The sequence below is a fragment of the Mauremys reevesii genome, linkage group 12 (assembly GCF_016161935.1).
Source record: "Mauremys reevesii isolate NIE-2019 linkage group 12, ASM1616193v1, whole genome shotgun sequence".
Classification (NCBI taxonomy): domain Eukaryota; kingdom Metazoa; phylum Chordata; order Testudines; family Geoemydidae; genus Mauremys; species Mauremys reevesii.
Genome location: NC_052634.1, coordinates 24983121 through 25001221, shown reverse-complemented (window position 1 = coordinate 25001221; position 18101 = coordinate 24983121). Strand labels below are relative to the sequence as shown.

Genomic DNA, 18101 nt, shown 5'->3' with positions numbered 1-18101 from the left:
AAGACGATACTTTCAGGGATCATTTCTATAGGTTGTAACTAGAGAATTGTGGCTGAAAGTGTCTGACCTTGCTAACCATGATGAGGAGTTAAAGTGTTCTTTTCTGAGCATGAAGTGAGTGGACAGTGTTGCTTTAATACACCTGCTGTCTGCTATTGATGACTGTTCTTGCTTTCCTTTTAGGAAGTTGAGAAGAAAAGAACACAGACTGAGTGGTTAGTCCTTATAAAACAAATTTAAAAATAAATGTTTTGGTTTTCTTTTTCTGTTATCTGAGCTTGTTTAAAGCTGTTGTTTAGTGGCAAGTCTTAATTTCTTTTAGTAGAATTTGGAAGAAAAGTAAAGGTAGTGTGAAAACTGGTGTTTTAAAGGTTTCTAATTCAGTTCTTACTGAAAGTTTTTTAATTTTTTTTATGCTGCTCTCTCTCTCTTTTTTTCTTGTAATCTATTTCAGAATTTAGGTAGGGTTTTGTGTCTGCATGTTCTCTTCCTTTTGCACTTGCTTCTCTCTTCTTCCCTTCCCTTTTTTTGGGAAGCCCCTATTTTTACTTCTTCTGCTCTGGCAGGGGGTACGCAGTTTGCTCTTGGCCCCAAGCCCATCAGACAATCCACACAGGATCTGAGAGTAGCTGTCTCTTGGCCGTATAGTGGGTAGAGGGTTCTAAAGCTGTCTCAGGGTATGTCTACACGATGGGATTATTCCGATTTTACAGAAACCGGTTTTTGGAAACAGTCAAGTGAACGCGGCCACACTAAGCACATTAATTTGGCGGTGTGCGCCCATGTACTGAGGCTAGTATCAATTTCCAGAGTGTTGCACTGTGGGTAGCTATCCCATAGCTATCCCATAGTTCCTGCAGTCTCCCCCACCCATTGGAATTCTGGGTTGAGATACCAGTGCATGATGGGGCAAAAACAGTGTCGTGGGTGATTCTGAGTAAATGTCGTCAGTCAATCCTCCCTCCATGAAATCAACGGCAGATAATCATTTCGCGCCCTTTTCCCTGGATTGCCTGGGCAGACGCCATAGCATGGCAACCATGGAGCCCGTTCAGCCTTTTTTTCACCGTCACTGTATGCCTACTGGATGGTGCTGACAGACGCGGTACTGCAATGCTACTCAGCAGCATCCCCTTGCCTTTTGCAAGTTAGCAAAGATGGTTATTAGCTATACTGTACTGTCTGCTGCTTTGCTAATTGACAATGATAGTTGCAAGTTATACTGTACCGTTTGCTGCTGTCATGCGTGCTCTCGGCTAGCTTCAGTGAGGTTGACTGGGGGTATATGGACAAAAATAGGAATGCCTTCCTAGATCATTCTCTTCTTTAAGTTTTGTCTAATGGAGAGGCAGTCCTGCCTAACTATCAGGCAAGCCTACTAAAGAACGAGAGAAGCAAATGGCTGCTCCAGGTCCGAGCCCCAGACATCTGGCAGAAACGATGAGCTGCATGTAATTCTAGGGGGTGCCCCTGCAGCAACCCCACCCATTGCTTCCCTCCTCCCCCATCTCTCCTGGGCTACTGTGGCAGTTATCCCCCCATTTGTGAGATGAAGTAATAAAGAGTACATGAATTTGAAACAACACTGACTTTATTGCCTCTGCAAGTAGAATTCAAAGGCGGGAAGGGGAGGGCAGCCTCCAGCTGCTATGATATTCCAGGCAGGACTGAATCTCCATTAGACAAAGCTTAAAGAAGAGAATGACCTGGGAGTCATTCCCATTTTTGCCCAAGCAACCCTGGCCGACCTCACTAAGGCCAACCAGGAGCACTCACGGGACGACGATGACAGATATCAGTCCTCCCATACCACCATCTGCCCTCAGGAAGGGAAAGAAAGGGGATGCTGCTGTGTAGCGCTGCTGCACTGCGTCTGCCAGCAGCATTCAGTAGACATACGGTGACATTGAAGAAAGGTGAGAAACAATTTTTTTCTGTTTGCTTTTTTTTGGGGGGGGGGGACATATACCCTGAACCACCCGTGACAATATTTTTGACCCTTCAGGCTTTGGGAACTCACCCAAGAATTTTCTTGGCTAGCTTCACCTCTGCACCAACTTGCACTTTTCCTATGTGAGCCTGGCTAGCTCAGTTGGTAGAAGCAGCAAAGAGTCTTGTGGCACCTTATAGACTAACAGACGTTTTGATATAAACTCGTAGTGTTGACTGGGCCAGAGAGAGCAGCAGGTTTCCCCTATTGTTTCTTGCTCTTGTTTTCTTGACTAGTTTCTCCTCTGCACCAAGTTGCTCCTGTGCTTCATGAGCCTGACTAGCTTAGTTGGTAAAACATCAGACTTTTAATCTGGGGATCCACAGTTCAAATCTGCAGTCAGATGATAAACTACTCATGAAGATCTTAAACTATCTTTCTCATGTCCTCTTTGATGTTACTTTTTCTCTGCAGGATTTTCCCTTTCCTCAGAAGGGCCTTTTTCTGTGTGGGTTTGAAGGGGCAACTTCCTGACAGCCCCTCTGTCCTTGCAGCCTGGAGGAATAAAGGCCTCTGGGCATAGAGCATGTTCCTCCCCTGCACACACACACACACACACACAGAATATCCCTAAGGAATTAGAATCACCTGCTGCCTTCCCCTGTCCTGCTGGATCCCCAAATGAAGATGTTCTTCAGCCCAAACCCATGTCCCCTCTTTTCCCAGTGCCCCTCAATCCCAACCCTCTGTCCCTCCTATGCTCACTGCTCCTCACTCCCAACCAGAGCCTGAAACTCTTCACCCTTCTCCTCTGTCCCATCCCACAGCCCCCTCCTATTCCCAGTGCCCCTCAATCCCAACCCACAGCCCCTCCCATTCCCAGTGCCCCTCAATCCCAACCCACGGCTCCCTCAATCCCTCCAGCAGCAAGTGCTTCAGACCCCCTCAGGAAGATTTTCTTGCAAGGTTTCGTGTAGGAGTCTGCATGTGGATTTTACAGTATGTTGGAAATATGTTGGATTGCTTGCCGAAATGATCACGTTTGGCTGGTGTTGGATTCCCAGTCTCCATGTTACAGGGGCAGGAGAAATAAAGGGTTGTTATCCTTGTTGTGTGAATCGAGGGCAGCACAACTGTGCTTGGCAGACCCTGATTGAGGGACTCACCCTCAATTCAATAGCATTTGCTAGGCAGGGGACAGGGGTTCCAAAGCGAAGTGGGCTGGGGCTTGGATCCCAATACTAAAATGTAGGTGTTAGACCAATGTTAGGACAGGGTGGCAGTGGAGGGATGAGTGAGTCCCTAGACAACATAGTGAGTACGGGGCCTTCTTATTTCCCCTTTTTCCACCCAGGATGGCAGGTGAACTCTACAGAGGCACCTCTGGGCTTGCACTGACTAAGGACAACAGCTGTGAGTGGGGTGCAGAGACGGGATGGCTCATGTTAAAGGACTTTTGGTTGCCGGACTTATGAACTGTAGGGAGAAGGACACTGCCCAGCTTATTTGGGGGTGGGTCTTTCCCTCGTGGTTTATGTTTATGTGTTGGGGCTGCTGACATGACTTCTGTTAACCCTGGGCTTACATTGCAGTGAAGACAGACCCTGAGAGGGCATCTATACTGTGGTAAAATCCCGCTGGCCCGGCTGGCCTGGATGATCTGATTTGGGCTCCTGGGGCTCATACTGGAGCCCAGGCTCAGAGACCCTCACCCCTCGTGGGGTCTCGGAGGCTGGGCTGAAGCCCAAGTGTCTACACTGTAATTTTATAACCCTGCAGCACAAGCCCCACAAGCCTGAATCAGCTGACCCAGGGTTTGAGAATAGTGACTTGGGTGTGTTAATGGCAGTGTAGACATAATGCTAGGCTATGTCTGCACTGCAATGAAACACCCACGGTTGTCCCGTGCCAGTGCAGGCTCCCGGGGCTTGCGCTGCGGGGTGGTAAATTTGCACTGTAGACATCTCAGCTCAGGCTCAATACCAGGCTCTGGGACCCCACAAGGTTGGGAAGGAGTTTAGCAAGCGAAAAGGTAAAATGGCAGTGGAGTATTACCCTGGACTCAACGGCATTTCTCCATTGGTCTGTCTGCTAATCCAGGATTCTGTCTGGGGGCAGAGGTACCCGGACACCTGGGCGGGGAAGGGGCACCAAAACATCCGGGATCTTACCTGGGAGGACAGCGGCGCCTGCAGCTCGACATGAGACGGGGGCGGGGGAAGCAGGAGCATTTCCCAGTTCCTTGCTGTCCCCGTCTGGCCAAGGCACAGAGCTCACAAGCAGAGTTTAAAGCTCCAGCTGCCAGGCTGTGAACCAAGCTGGGCCCCGTGGCTGGTGCCTGTGATCCCAGCGCCAGGGGAAGCTGAGGCTGGCGGATCACTTGAGTTCAGGAGTTCTGGGCTGCAGGGGGCTGTGCCGATCGGGTGTCCACACTAAGTTCAGCATCAATATGGTGATCCCGGGGAAGCTTGGGGTCTCCAGGTTGCCTAAGGAGGGGTGAACCGGCCCAGGTCGGAAACAGAGCAGGTCAAAACTCCCCTGCTGATCAGTAGTGGGGTCACACCTGTGAATAGCCCCTGCAGCATAGCCTGTGCAAGACAGTGAGACACAGTCTCTTTTTATACAGACACCCCCGCAGAGACTGGAGGGGGGATGGGAGCACCGACACGCTGGGGATTCTGATTTGGGGGGAGGGATGCACCCAAGCAACACGGATCTTGAAAAGGGGAACAGAGACACCCACAGATCCCGGATGGGGGCAGGCAGGGGAAACCACACACTGAAGCTAGTTCATGGGGTGGGGGACAGAGACACCCACCGGGGATCCTGGATGGGATCACCCACATGATGGGGATCTTGAACTGGGAGGAGGGAAGCACCATGTACCAGAGGTTCTGAAGGGGAAACAGGGACTCCCACACACCAGGTGTCTTGCAGCAAGAGCTGCGGTCTTCATTTACACAGGGCAGAGATGGGGAATTAACCATGTCCCTTGCGGAGCTTGTTCCACTAGATAATTAGCCTCACGGTTAAAAAATGGTAATTTCCAGTTGGCATTTTGTGACATTGACTGCAAACCAATGGGGTCGTGTTCAACCTTTATCTGGTGAATTAAAGAACCCTTTAAAATCAGATATTCCCCACTCTGGGAATTTTTAAAACTGTGTATTTAAAAACAGTGATTAAATCCCCTCTTAACCTCCAGTCAATGAAATCCATTGAGCTTCTTCAATCTCTCGCTGTAGACAGAAAAGAACAATGCACATTTTCCTTGTTTTTAAAGGCAAAAATCCTGATCTTTCCAAGGGGAGCTTCTGCTTCAACTGTCAGTTTGGGGAAGGATTTGGCTTCCTGGGTTATAATCTGCCTGCTGGGTTATAATCTGCCTGCTGGGTTATAATCTGCAGTCTGTCAGCTAAGCCATAGTACCTGCTATTATTTAAAGTATCATGTTTGCCCACACCTGACTCCCTGCCATCCCCACCGGGGCCTGACAAGCTTTGCTTGTGTTTGGATTCTGCAAAGCAGAGGAGCAGGTGACATTTTCCTTGCAAGCTGTGTGTGTGTGTGTGTGTGTGTGTGTGTGTGTGTGTGTGTGTGTGTGTGTGTGTGTGTGTGTGTGAGAGAGAGAGAGAGAGAGAGAGAGAGAGAGAGAGAGAGAGACTGACTATTTGGCCAGGTCTGCACTACAAAGCTATTTCAGCATCATTATATTGCTCAGGTGTGTGAAAAACACACAACGCTCCCTCGGTCAGCAGCTTGTGGCTGGTGCACACACTGCAATACCACGTCTGGCAACAAAACTGCCCTGTTTTGGTGACAAAATAAAACCACCTCGACGAGAGGCCTAGAGCTTTTTGCAGCAAACTTAAAGTGACAAATTGTCAGTGTAAATGCTGCTGGTCATTATATCACCATAACTGGTCTCCACCAGTATCCCACAATGAACTCGCCTGCCCTGCATTCCTGCTACAGAGTCTGGGCCCCTCCCCTTTCATAGCTCCAGAAAGTTCTGACTGCTGAGCTGTTATCTACACTGGGATTACGTTTATATAACGGCATTGCCAGCCTAGATAATGTAATTACACCAACCTAATTTTGTAGTGTAGACCTGTCCAAAGAATCACACACACACCTTGGGAGCAAAACGTCACCTGCTCCTCTGCTTTACAGAATCCAAACACGAGCAACACTTGTCAGGGCCCAGTGGGGATTGGCAGAAAGTCAGGTGTGGGCAAACATGATACTTTAAATAATAGCAGGTACTATAGCTTAGCTGGTTAAAACCTTTGTTTTGTAAGCAGGAGATCCTCGGTTGAACTCCCAGTAGTACCTTGAGGAGTGGCTTTTGTGGCACCTGGTATTGGCTACTGTCAGAAGACAAGATTCAGAGCTAGATGGACCTATGGTTTAAATTACACTCACAGGCATTGATAATAGAGTTACTGAAAGTTTGGGTGTTAAGAGCTGATAGGTCAGTGATCCACTCCCCTCAATGTGGTTTTACCGTTTCCACTTGCTAAACTCCCTCCCACCCTCTATAAAATTACAGTGCAGACATATGGGCTTGAGCACAACCTCTGAGGCCCCATGAGGGGTGAGGGTTTCTGAACCCAGGCTTCAGCGTGAACACAAATATCTGCACCACAGTTTTTAGCCCCTCAGCTTTAGCTCCATGAGCCCAAGTCAGATGACCCAGGCCAGCCCTGCTGCCATCTTTATCCCTGGAGAGATGGACTCTAAGGGTACGTCTCCACTGCAATGTAAGCCCAGGTGTGGCACGCTGTGCTCAGAGCAGCACCTGGAAGCCCCATATACACCACTCTCATATAACGATGACATGGTTTGTACAAAGTCTGCCTGGTGAGGTGTCATTTCAAAAGTCTTGATCTGTTGAACATTAATATCGTGTTGGATTGTGTGTGCTCGCATTGGTTGGGAAGTTATGAAGTTTTGCTCTGTGTGTGTTACTGGGATATGTTATGAGGTTGGGAAATGCCCCCCCCCCCACCAGCCTTTCAGGTGTGACAAGGGAGGCGCCAGACTCGCTGCTGGCCCATTGAAGGGATCCACACTCCCAAGGACTATCCCAGGAACCGTGTACAATGCAGGCTTCTCCGAGATAGCACAGCGACAATGGACACTGCTTGACTCACATGGTAGCAAAGAAGCTTCCTAGCAAGTTGGAAGAAACTATGAAAGAGGGGAAGAGACATCATGACTTGGCCTCTCTCCCCCACAACTCAGCAGCTGGAAACACACCTGAAGGACAAAGACTGAACTGAACTGAGTCAGAAAGCAGAAGAGAATAATAACAATAATACTTTCAAACCAAAGTCCCCAGACAGACTAGTACTGGTGTGTCAGCAGAAAATTTTCAGTTTGGGGAATTTTGTTTTCTCAGTCAGACCTTGCCAAGGGAAGCAGGGAGAAAATGTTTGAGTTGCCTCCTTCAGAACAGCTTGGCCTAGACACTAGCTCTGGTTCACTGCTCTGGCCTTGCTCGGGTTGAGGGTATTTTAATAATTTGGGCAGGTCCCAGGGTGTTTGGGGGAGATGATGAGGATGTTCCCTTTTGACATAAAAACTAAGAAATACAGGACTAGAGAATTTTTATTTAAAGAAATCTGGGATTTAGACATTTTATTCAAAGCAAGAGAGTTCTGAGTTTCTGAGAAGGTTTTTGTTTGCAAGAAGCAACATTGTTTGATCTGTCATTGTACCAAAGGGGGACGTAGTTGTCTACAAAGGAGGAGTGAAGACTAAATGCATCCAATGAGAAAGGGATTCGAACCCATGCGTGCAGAGCACAATGGGTTAGCAGTCTATCACCTTAACCACTCAGCCACCTCATCTGAGCAGTAACAAAAAGACAGGAGGAGAAATCTAAGGGCAGCAGAGATAGGGACAATAAGGCGTTTTTAAATACTGAGCGGAAGCAGGGGCTGAATGAGCTCCCCCCTCACATCTAGTGAGGAGCTGGGGGAAAGACTTCAGGAACAGACCGTGTTTGCATAGACACACCTACTCTGCCTAGCTATGCAGCATGATGGGGCCGCTTTCCCAAAATGACCAGTTTTGACTGGTGGCGGGTTACAAATCACTTTAGGATTGAGTGGAATGAAATATTATTATCCTTCCTGCATGAGGACTAGGCAGCAGAACATACCTAGTCCGTCCTGATGGAGGGCTGGGTGGGTGGGTTAGGAATTGCTTTTATTGGACTGCATAGAAGTGATCGAGAACGTCACCCTAAACCTGTGGTCCCCAAGCATTTCACACTGTGCCCTCTTAGCCATGGCTGTGGCCCCTCGGAAGCCGCAGTCAAGAACCGGGGCTGGGAGTGGGTCTGTTGCTTGCTGGGGAGAGGGGGTGCAGACAGGGGTAAGGGGGTCGAGGCCGAGCTGGGAGCCAGAGCCCCAGGCTGAGGGTGGGGTTGGGGAAGAGCTGGGACAGAGTGGGGCTGAGTGCTGCTCCCTCCATGGGGGCTGGCTCAGGCCCTGAGGTGCCCCCATGAATGTTCCTCTGTGTCCCCCTAGGAGTCATGCCCCACATTTTGGGAACCACTGAACCCTACTGGCTAATCAGGGGCTAGTGATGCCAAAGCCCAGGGAAAGGGAGAACAAGTGCGGGGCTCCTAGCACTGGAGCCATGTGAAGGGGCTGCAGGAGCGGGGCAATGGCTGGTGGCCCAGGGAGTTAAGGACAAAGGGGGCACAGGAGGGGGCAGGAGTTAGGGGTGAAGGAAGTGCAAGGGCTGGAAGTGCAGGAGCTAGCGGTAAAGGGGGAGTGGGATCGTCCAGGGGCAATGGGGAAGTGCCAAAGTACAAGCTTTGCCCAGGGCACCATTTTCCCTAATGCTGGTCTGAGCAAACAATTGGAAATGACCCTTCAGTGAGACCAGAACCATAGTGTAGAAAAGCCCCTTTGTCAAGTGGTGGTGGCTGAGGGCTTAGGGAGATGGGTTAGAAAGCAACAGGCGTCTTTCTGTGGAGGTTTGATTCTTGCCTGCTGGGCCAGGCTGGTGTGTGGTGTCTCCATAGCTGCACTTTCAGTGTTTGATCTGCCGCAGGGAGCCAAGTCTAGACATATTCAGAGGCTCTATGCCAGGGTTTCTCAAACTTCCTCTCACTGCAACCCCCTTCTGCCAAAAAAAACTTACTACATGGCCCTGGAAAGAGGGACCAAGCCCCTCCACACTGAGCAGAGGCAGGGGAGACAAAGCCTGAGCCCTGCCCCAGTGAGGGGAGAGCAAATCCAGAGCTTGAGGGATTCAGCCCTGGGTGGGGGGGCTCAGACTTTTGACTTCAGCCCCAGGCCTCAACAAGTCTGAGGCCAGTCCTGGTGACCCCATTAAAACAGGGTTTTGACCCACTTTGGGGTCCTGACTCACAGTTTGAGAACCACTGCTCTATGCTGATGGGAGAGAGTTTTCCTGGGGGTGTAGTTAATCCACTTCCCAAGAGTTGGCAGCTCTGTCAGTGGGAGAAGCTATATCACTGGGTGTGCAAGCTGTGCTGTTTACCACATTTAAGAAGTTTAATCAAACCCCATTTTTAAAACCACCTTTGGTCTGGGAATGGCAAAGGAGCTTGATGAAGCAGGGTCTGTCCTTCAAAGTCCTGGAGATCATGAGTCCATACTCCTGTTGTCATGGGGGTATAGCTCAGTGGTAAAGTGCTTATCTGCTGCTTAAGTGGTCCTTGATTCAAACCCCTGTGTTCTCTTATAACCTTCTTTCTTTTTTTTAAAAAAAGGAAAACATTTTCATTTCCATTCTCCATTCTGTTCAGGGGCTCCACTATACGGGGGGTGCTTGATATGAATGTAAACACTCAACATTTTGCTGTCCAAATGCACAAAAACCTAGCAAAGCTGTCCATCAGCTGAAATCAGTTCCAATCCTCTAACTGTCTAGTTTATGTTTTCATCAATTAAACAAAGGTATCATACGAATGTACATTTGCAGATCCCTCTTCTCCAGGAGCTATGCTGTGCAGAAGAACAAGAGCCACATCCAGCTGCAGTTCAGGAGTCTGATGACCAAAGAGCCAATAAATGTTCTGAGGGCTGGAGAAAAATGCCTTCTAGTGAGCTATTGAACGAGCTCAACCTGTTTAGCTTATCAAAAGAAGATGAAATGTGACTTCATTGAAGTGTTGAAGGGCCTTAATGGAGAGAAAAGATTGGGTATGAAAGGACTCTTTAATCGAGCAGAGAAAGGCATAACAAGACCCAGTGGCTGGAAGGTGAAAAGAGACAAATTCATATTAGAAATAAGACACAAATATTCAACAGTGAGGATGATTCACCACAGGAAGAAGCTACCACGGAAATTGATGGATTCACCATCTCCTGATGTCATCTAATGGAGACTAGATGCTTTTCTGGAATGTGTTTGCCCCAAAAGTAGCTCTGGTGTCATACAGGAGGCCTGTGATATGCAGGGGGTCAGATTAGATGCTCTAATGGTCTCTTCTGGCCATAAAGTCGACTAATTTCTGAAAAACTGAGTGTAGCATTGGGAGCAGCGTCTGATGTTTTCCTGTCTAGCCGGCTTGCTTCCTAGAACGAACGCTCCTTGAGTGGGGTGATCCACAGGGAGAAGCTCAAACCTCCACAGTGCCTGGGCAGGGGCAGGACATTAGCACAGCAAGGGAGGGGTGTGGCAGTGACATCACAAAGGCCTTTTGCAGGACCTCAGACTATTGGTCAAAGGTGGTGGGGAGGTGGTGACCTCACAGAGAGATGCTGACATCAGGCAGGCAGGACAGGGGCGAGGGGTCAGGGAAACCTCAGAGACCCCTGTGGCTTTGCTTCAGCAAGTCTCCTTCTCCAGGTCTCTCTTTGAGGACTGAGAGAGTATTCGGGTTCACGTACGTGGGCACCAGGAGGAACCTCTTTCGAGTTTTCTCCCTCCCTTTTAGTGAGTTTACTAGAGACCAGCCGTCCCTGTTTAGAAGGTAAGAGCCTCCTCGAGGTTTGAAACCTGTTCAGTCTGATCCATCTGGTGACCATTGAATTCTAGGCATGGAAAACATGAGCTTAAGGAGGCAGAATTTTATTGCGCACCTGGGATTTTGTCCCTTAGAATCACTGGGGTCATTAGGGTTTGTCCTTTTGGTTTCACCTTTTCCTCCATCCGTCTCTCCCTCCTTTCTCTTTGTCTCTTGCTTCTTTTGTCCTTTCTCCTGTTCCCCTCCCAACACCAGGAGGGGTGTGCGTATGTGTCTCAGGTGAGTGCTCTGCAGCTCCCACTGTGGGATGTCCACCCAAAAATGTGGGGCTGAAATAGTGCTCAGGCAGTGATCCCCACCGGTGACCTGGGCCATCCTTTGGGCGAAAGCCCTCAGCCTGCCGTCCTCAGTCTCTACCCTGATTGGCTGAGCAGGGGGTTATTGACAGGGAGGAGACTCAGGTCCTTGTTGTTCTCTTTTAAGCCCAAGGAAATAAGTCAGAACCTGTTATATGTTTGATGAATTTTGCTGCTCCTCTGCATTAATGGTCTCTGAGCAGTTCATGATTCTCTCTAACAATGCAATTCTCCTCAAATACTTGCTGAATATTTATTGTGCACTGTTGTTGGTCTGGAGCTCATCTGAGAGCACTTTATTCAGGTCATTCAGTGTCTGAAATTCAAGATCCGATGGTTAGTTTAAAAATCAGGGCTCTTGGGTCCTATTCCCAAATCTGCCAGTGACTGGCTGTGTGACCTAAGACAAGTCAATTCTCCTTTCTCAGCCTTAGCTTCTCCCTCTTTCAAGTAGGGATAATAATGATCCGCTCCTACCTACCTCATGGTGGGTGGGGATCCATTGGCGAGTGTCACTAGGAGTAGTGTGTAATATGCGGTGTCCTATCACATTTACTCAGAGCAGATTATGACATAATAGAATAGCTGAAATAGTCTATTTGATTTGTATTTTTTTATTTTGAAATTGTTAAGAGCAGCAATTACTTAGCTCAGACTGAAGCATCTTATCTAATGTTTGAGATCTAAGTGTCTCCTCTTTGTGTGCGACGAGACAATTTAACACACTGTGACAAACAGGAGATGCTTTTGTTTTGCAACAAAATATTTTTGCAAAGAACTTTCATCTCACTTGTTTTGATTTCGAGAAACAAACTGGTTTAGTCTGAAGGGGATTTTCTGACAGAAATGGTTTCAATGAAATTTCCCCACCATCTCGATTCCTGGGCTCTATCCCTTTCTCTGTTTTTTTTTTGTCCATTAGAACAGGAGTCAGGACTGTTGGCTTCTCTTTCTGGCTCTGCTACCACCTTGCTTTGTAGGCCCTTGGGAAGGTCACTTCCCTTCTTTGTACTTCAGGCTTCTCCCCATCTGTCCAATGAGAACAGGGACAGTTCTCGAACTCTGGGCAGTCGTTTTCAGCCGGGCCCCGGCAGGGATAACTAAAAATTTATATAGATATATATATATATGTATATATAAAAAAGGCTTTCATTCCTTAGTAACCGGTTCCCTATAAAAAGTTCTGATTTAAGGGATCTGCCACAGTATGTATTTTTGGTACCAATAGCGTTACCATGCGTCCGTATTTTCCCAGGAGGAATTTTTAAATTTTAAAAATTCCCCCCAGACAGTGATTTAAGAACCAAAAAGCCTGACATGTCCAGGAAAATACGGGTGTATGTTAACCCTACCTAAAGTTCTTTTTTAAAAAGATGGGCCTGAACTAGAAACGAGCTCCGTTTCACATGTGTGGGTCCCCGCCACTCCCTGGGGGTGTGCTAGGGTGACCAGATGTCCTGATTTTATAGGGACAGTCCCAATTTTTGGGACTTTTTCTTATATAGGATCCTAATAACCCCCACCCCCTGTCCCGATTTTTCACACTTGCTGTCTGGTCACCCTACGGTGTGCACATGTGTGGGTTCCAGCTGCTCCCTGCCCCCCTCATTGAAGCAGGTGTGCAGGGTTACTGCCCTGGGAATTGCAGGGCACAAGTGGACATGGGGCTGGCTGGAGGCAGGGCAGGGGCTGACTGGAAGTAGGGTCTGGCTGCAGGCAGGGCAAGGGGTGCGGGGCTGGCTGGAGACGGGGTGTGTGGGGCTGGCTGGCTTTAGGCAGGGGGGTGCAGCAGGGGTTGGCTGGAGACAGGGCAGGAGGTGCGGGGCCGGTGGTGTAGGGCTGGTGCGGGCAGGGGGGTGTGGGGAGCTGGCTGGCTGCAGGCAGGGCCACAGGGGGTACGACAGGGGTTGGCTGGAGACAGGGCACGGGGTGCAGGGCTGGCTGCAGGGGGTGCGGGGCTGGTGCAGGCAGGGTGTGCAGCAGGGGCTGGCTGTGAGCAGGAGGTGCAGGGCTGGCTGGAGACAGGGGCTGGCTGTGGGCAGGGCAGGGGGTGTGGGGCTGGCTGGAGACAGGGGCTGGCTGTGGGCAGGGCAGGGGGTGTGGGGCTGGCTGGAGACGGGCTGGCTGGAGGCAGGGACTGTTGCCATCAGGGCAGGGGTGAGGGGCTGGAGGCAGGCCAGGGGGTGCAGGGCTGGCTGGAGATGGGCTGGCTGCGGGCAGGGCAGGGGGTGTGGGGCTCGCTGGAGGCAGGGGCAGGTGCAGGCAGGGCAGGGGGTGCGGGGCTGGCTGGAGGCAGGGGCAGGTGTAGGCAGGGCAGGGGGTGAGGGGCTGGGTGCAGGCAGGGGGTGCGGGTACAGAGGGTACAGCCTACCCTGTACGGTAAGTGCCCCCTCCTCCCTCCATCACCACCGGGGTAGCAGCAGCAGCCCGGGGCTTGGGGGCTATTTAAATGGCCCGGGGCTCCCCTGCTTCCACTACCCCGGCCCTGTAAATAGCTGTGGGAGCCCTGGGGAAGCGGCGGGTCTCTGGGGGCTATTTAAAGGGCCGGGGCGGTAGAAGCAATGGGAACCCTGGACTTTATAAATAGCCCCCAGCGCCCCACAGCCCTACCCCAGCCCTATCCCAGCCCCTGCTGGGAGCCCCAGGCCCTTTAAATTGCCCCCTGGGGAAGCCGGGCCACCCTGGTACAGCGCACCAGCTCTTGCCAGTACGCAGTACCAGGGCTTGGGCACGGGGCCCTCTTAGGGGTGGGGCCCGATTCAGGGGAATCGGGAGAATCGGCCTAAAGCTGGCCCTGTGTGGGGGTGGGGTGGGGCAGGACTTGGTCCCATTCTGGGCACCACCAAAAATTATCCAAACCTGCCGCCCCTGTCCAGCCCAACCTTCTGCTGATGCACCTCAGCCCCCACCCATGCAGGGTTTGAAGCTTCCATTGCTTAAACTCCAGGACACTGAGGGATTTCAGCTCCCCTTTGCCCAGAGGGAACCTTCACCCCACTCCCAGCCAGGTTCTTGTCCATGGGATCACTGTAGGGGGCTGGGTCCCGCTGTGTCTTTTCTCTCTCTGTGACGGGCCAGGGTGCAATAAGTGGGGCATCTGAGCACCCAGGACCTTCTGTGGGGCTGCCATTCCCCTTCCCCTTCTGTGGTCTCATCAGTCATTGACTCCAGCCTTTTTTCTATCCATCCTCAGCACCATCCCAAGCAAACTGCACTCGCCTCAGAAAGACAGTGTCCCCTGGTGGGTGTAAATCACTGACCTCTCTCCTCTCTGAGCACTGACTGCCCCTGTGTTTCCTTGCCTCTCAGTCTGTGCAGATGAGACCTTTCCCTCCAGTGCTGGAGGATTCGCCCTTCTCATCTACCCTTGTCCCAAGCAGCACAGCAGGTGGGAATCTTACATGTACTGAGGTGACTTAGGAGCAGAAACCCCCCCAGACCTTCCATGCAATTGGCACTTGCTCCTCACTGAGCAGGATTGAAACTCCTGCAGGGAGACTGCTGGGCCACCTCCCAGCTGGGCATGAGCAAAGCAGCAGGGTGAAAAGAACCTGGAGATGCTGGGGATTGAACCCAGAACCTCATACATGCAAAGCATGTGCTCTACCACCGAGCTACATCCTCAGATTGTCTTTGCTTGCTATGGGTTACACCAGGGGTAGGCAACCTATGGCACGTGTGCCAAAGGTGGCACATGAGCTAATTTTCAGTGGCACTCACAATGCCCAGGTCCTGGCCACCAGTCTTGGGGGCTCTGCATTTTAATTTAATTTTAAATGAAGCTTCTTAAACATTTTAAAAAACCTTATTTACTTTACATACAACAATAGTTGATTATATATTATAGACTTATAGAAAGAGACCTTCTAAAAACATTAAAATGTATCACTGGCATGCGGAACCTTGAATTAGAGTGAATAAATGAAGACTCGGCACAGCACTTCTGAAAGGTTGCTGACCCCTGGGTTACACTCAGAGCCCTCTTGTTTCCAGAGCATCTAGTGGCCTAAGAGCAGCATGGGGGACACATTCCCTGCTCTGAGGGCCAAACCTGCTGTCCTGGAGATTGCTGGTTCTTAGGGTCACTTTGCAGCAGGGCCAGATTCGATGTGTGGGGCAGAGAGAGTGGGTGCCCTGGACACAATCAGATACAATCAGGCCTCTCCCCTGCATTGGGTGGGGGTGCTGCCACCCCCTGCTGGAAGGTAATGGGAGGGGAGGGGCGCTGTGAGTCGCTCAACACCTGACCCTGGTGGCAGCAGTGCTGTGGGGAGCTCCAGGTGTTTCTAGGATCTGCTTTTTCCACCTGCCTGTGAAGTCCAGCTTTCCCCAGCACATTCACTGTGGTGCAATTGGGTCACTGTTTCCATGGCTGAACAGCAAAGAATTTCTCCCAGTTTCCCTTCTATCTGCAGCAGGATTAGCCTGTGTCAGTGATTAATGAGGTGGATCTAGTTGTAGATTGTTATTCATTCCCCACCTTGACAATTCACACCATCCCTTTCCCATGCAGATTCCCAGCACCTCGGTGATCCTGGTAGCAGGGGCTGGGGCCTGAGATTTTCAGGGTCCTTTTTCCCCTCCACCTGGAGTGAATGCAGCTTTTCCCCCATCCCAGACAATCCATGAAATAACAACAGGGGCATAAAGAAAGAGGGGAGGGAACATCTCACGGCCAGGGCTGGATGTGCCCAGGGCCCCCTGCTTGTCCATTGTTTCCATGGAATTTGGCCCCCAGCTTTGCACAAGGGACAGAGAAAGATCTTGCTGTTCCTGTGTCTGTGCAAGGAAAATTGTGCTTCCCTAGGAAAGAGAGGCGGGAAATGGCCCCATGATGGGACAATATCCTCAGGATTAAGACCCAAGGACTCAGGCTGAGAACTGATAGAACTGCACTCATCTGGGATTTAACAAATTGTCTTCCATGGAGCAGGGCCAGTTCCAGTGTTTTTGCCACCCCAAGTGGAAAAAAAGAATAAAAAAGCTGCAATCAGCAGCAGCTCTACCGCTGCCAGTTTTGGTGGCAAGTCCTTCCCTCTGAGAGGGACTGAGAGGGCCAAATTGCCACTGAAGCCTCCTCTTTCCATTGGCCGCCCCAGGCACCTGCTTGCTGCGCTGCTGCCTGGAGCTGGCCCTGCCACGGAGACACTGGGAAGAGAGGGGGGAATCAGGAAAATAACATGGATTTGTTTACACTGCAAGTGAAGAATAACTGGAGTATTTTTGGTTTAAAGTTACTTTTCCCTGACTGGGAATTGAACCCAGGTCTTGGCAGTAAAAGTGCCAAACCCTAACCACTAGACCACCAGGGAGGAGAGGATGTTGCTTTTCTTCTCACTTATGCTACACTTTCTTAGGCTACTTTCTAGCCACTTTCTGAAATCGCTCCATTGTCCACTCCCTGAGGGACTGGGAGCAGAGTGCAGGAACTCCTGTGCTCAGGGTCACAACCTCAGCCCAACCCAAGTCACTGAAACAAACTCAAATGATGCTTCCTCCAGCAGGATCACAGAGACACACAAAAAAACCCCATGAGGAACAATCCTCCTCTGCCTTCATTTACCCCATTGCAACCCTCTCAGCAGCCCGCTCTTGCAGGAAGGACTGAGCTGATAGGAGCTCTGGCATAGAGACCAAGGGAGGGGTGTTGCTCCCCCTTGGTGTGAGCTGATCACATTCTGACTCTGTGTAATAGGGCTCTGAGCTTTGCCATCTTGTGAGTTCTGAGTGCTGAGCCCCCCGGACCCTTCTGCTGGGAGCATGGGGATTGTACAACAGCTGCAAGCCCTTTTCCCATCTCCTTGTCCTCCTCGGCTTCCCCAGACCTTCCCCACAAATGGTTCTATCAGGCACTGGAGGGATCTAAGGACCTGCAGGTTTCCCTCACCCACCTCTTAAGGCAAACAGTGATTCCCTTCTCTGACACTCCTGGGCCAGGCTTCTTTTGAGTTTTTCCCCAGGGGACCTGATTCCCTGTGAAGATGTGTGTGTGGCGTGTGGGGAACTCAGACTCAGACTCTCCCCCACTAGATGAGTCCAACAGCACCTCCCCTTGGTGGGAGAATCCTAAATTCCACCCTCCCACCCTGGTTACTCTGACCAGCTGATGGCGGCAGCATGCTAAATCAATCCCAGCTCTCTGGTCTAGAAAGCAGCATCTAACCAGCCTTGTGACAGGTCCGGTTTGCTCGCTGGAGACATAACGGACCAGGAAAGAAGGCAAATGTCAGACAGGGAACCTCAGCTCAAAAATAAACACCCTCAGGGCTCCTTCTACATGGAGACTGGGCAGTTGACTGACTTTAAATCTAGCTAGCTCAGTTGGTAGAGCATGATGGTCTTTCAGGGTGTGAAAAACCCCAAAACCAGTATAATTAAGCTGACCTAAGCCATGGTTAGATAGTGCTAAATGAAAAAAAAGATTGTTCTGTCAATGTAGCTATTATAGGGATGTAAAACCCCTCCAGTTACTGTAGCAGCTGTCTACTCCACAGTGCTAGAGCAGTGTCACAGCAGCATTTTAAGTATAGCCAGCCTCACAGTGAGACCAGATCTGGCTCTGTGGACACTCAGGAACTAGCAACATACTAATGCCTCCATAGTTGGCAGGATTCAAACCTGCGTGGGGAGACCCCAACGGATTTCTAGTCTATCATCTTAACCACTCAGCCACAAGTATTTAATGTACAGTCCCTTCACTACACCATGATTCTGTTCTCACAGAATTGTCACTTCAAATTGCTCAGACCAGCTCCCCCAGCACACTCACGGCTGCATTAGTGTACGTGTGTCCATGGCTGAACAGCAAGAGTTCCTGCCCATTTCCCTTCCAGCTGGAGCATGATGAAAGTGTGTTTGT

General features: G+C 50.3%; 2 non-coding genes across 2 annotated transcripts; one reads left to right on the top strand and one right to left on the bottom strand.

Moving 5' to 3' along the window:
* LOC120376577 lies at window positions 1–217 on the top strand. Its single transcript, XR_005587435.1, has one exon. It is a non-coding gene; the product is annotated as a small nucleolar RNA U3 (small nucleolar RNA).
* A 14577-nt stretch (window positions 218–14794) lies between these two features.
* Window positions 14795–14866, bottom strand: TRNAA-UGC. Its single transcript has one exon. It is a non-coding gene; the product is annotated as a tRNA-Ala (tRNA).
* Window positions 14867–18101: the final 3235 nt, after the last annotated feature.